Source organism: Alligator sinensis, unplaced genomic scaffold (genome assembly GCF_000455745.1).
Source record: "Alligator sinensis unplaced genomic scaffold, ASM45574v1 scaffold47_2, whole genome shotgun sequence".
Taxonomy (NCBI): domain Eukaryota; kingdom Metazoa; phylum Chordata; order Crocodylia; family Alligatoridae; genus Alligator; species Alligator sinensis.
The window spans coordinates 672,634-675,109 of NW_005842150.1; positions in this window are offsets into that span (position 1 = coordinate 672,634).

Consider the following 2,476-nt stretch of genomic DNA (forward strand, 5'->3'; position numbering starts at 1 on the left):
AGACAAAGCCTTGGCTGGGGTGATGTAGTTGGGGCTGGTCCTGCTTTGAGCAGGGGATTGGACTAGATAAGCTCCTGAGATCCCTTCCAACCATAATTTTCTATGATTCTATGAACACAGAATTCTCTATATACATTTGACCCTGAGGGCAACAACAATCACATATACTAACTGTTCCCTTTATATCACTACAGCAGGCAAACATGACTCTCAGAGCTATTCATGTGATCATAGATTCTTTCTTGCAGTGCTCTTCCTTTATATTTTTACCAAAGTTAAGTCAGATTTCTTTCTTATGCTATATGTGCGTTTAAGTAGGATATCTGCATAGACTCTTAATGCTGTACATCTTCTATCTTAGGCAATAAAATGACATTATTATTATAGGTATTAATGTAGTACATAAGAGTCCAAACCGTAGGCCAGGACTCACTGGGACAAGGGGCTATACAACCTAACAGAGAGCCTTTTAAAAGCCTAGAATCTATGTATCTGTGGATACTCACAGACTAGGAAGTTCCTGAAAACAATGAGACATGTTTATCTTCACCTCTGTTTTCTTGTGCAGGGACCGGGACTCCCCCACCGTGATTCAAGACGGACTCGAGGGGAACACCTCCAGACCTAAGGTTGAGGAGGACTGGGTTAGAGTGCTTCTGGAGGGGCTGGACGTGTTCAAATCAGCAGGTCCAGATGCTCTCCACCCCAGGGTGTTGAGGGAGCTAGCAGGGGTTATTGCAAGGCCCTTGGCACGGCTTTACGAGCGCTTGTGGTGCTTGGGCCAGGTGCCAGATGATTGGAAGATAGCCAATGTGGTCCCCATCTTTAAAAAAGGGAGGAGGGAGGACCCGGGCAAATATAGGTCCGTCAGTCTTACCTCAATCCTGGGGAAACTCTTTGAGAAGATCATCAAGGAGCACATCTGTGATGGGCCGGCATCGGGGATGATACTCAAGGGCAACCAGTCCGGTTGCATTAGGGGCAGGTGTAGCAGGGCACTAAGGTGCCTGCCACTGAGAAAGCAGGGAAGACTCCTCAGGTGCTGGTTGCTGAGGCAACTAGTGGGAAATAATGACCCACACCTGCCTAGCCAGCTGTAGGAAGGGGCAGGGCCTGGCTCCTATATAAATCCCAGGCAGGAGGCCAGGAGGGAGTTCGCTACCAGCAGCCGAGGAAGAAGGAGCTCCCTGCCAGGAAAGGGAAGTGAAGCCTGAATGCAAGAGCAGCATCAGTCACCGCGGTGGGATAAAGAATCCGTGGTAGGCTTGAGCTTAGTTATAGCTGGGCAGCTTATGTTTATGTTATAGCCCAGGGGCTTATGTTTGTGTTGTTATTTGAGACCAGTGGTTTGGGTGAGGCTATTAGGGGTCGGAGGAGACCTCATAGGGGACTCACAGTAGAGTGGGGACCCCAGGGCCAGTGAGGGCGCAGCATTCAGGGTGCATAGACCCCAGCCCCAGAGAAGGGCAGTTGAGAAACCTCAGAGAAGGGGGCGTTGCTGAGAAGCCCCGGTGTGGGCATGGTGAGCCCCGGAAAAGAGGGCAGCATTGTGGTGAGCCCCAGGAAAGCGGGCAGCGCTTGAGAAGGCCCTGGAGAGAAGGGCGGCATGACTGAGAAGGCCCTGGAGGGAGGGCACGGAGAGAGAGACAGGGCTGCGGAGAGCTCGAGTGCCAGAGAGGGTGTGGAGACAGAAAGAGACAGAACAATGTCCATGACACCTGCAAGGCTTGGGGTGTGGTACAGGGGTGGTTGGAGCCACACACAGCCCATAAGGCTGGGGTGTACTGAACACCCAAAACAGGAGAACCGTGGCCAAGAAGACGGAAGGCAGCCTCCCTATAAAAATATATAAAATCAAAGTCGTGGCGGGCGAGAATTGGAGGGTGCAAGTCGGCAGCTTGGCATGGTAAAGTAGGCGGCAGGAGAGGGCACAGCAACCCTGACCACCCTCCTGTTACAGCAGGTCATGTCAAACCAACCTGATTGCCTTTTACGATCAGGTCACAAAAGCATTGGATGCAGGTGTCGCCGTGGATGTAGTCTTTCTGGACTTCAGCAAGGCCTTTGACACTGTCGACCACCCCATCCTCATTAAAAAAACTAGGGTACTGTGGCATTGGTGCCTACACGGTCAGATGGATTGCAAATTGGCTGAAGGGTCATACTCAGAGGGTGGTGGTGGATGGGTCATATTCGACGTGGGGGGAAGTGGGCAGCGGAGTCGCCCAAGGCTCGGTCCTTGGGCCCTCACTGTTCAATTTCTTTATCAGTGATTTGGACGACAGGGTGAAAAGCAACCTGTTTAAATTTGCTGATGATACCAAAATTTGAGGTGAGGTGGGTACGCCAATAGGGAGGGAAAGACTGCAGCAATACCTGGATAGGTTGCAGGGGTGGGATAAAAAAACAGGATGCGTTTCAATATGGACAAGTGCAGGGTGCTGCACTTGGGCAGTAGTAACCGGCAGCACACTTA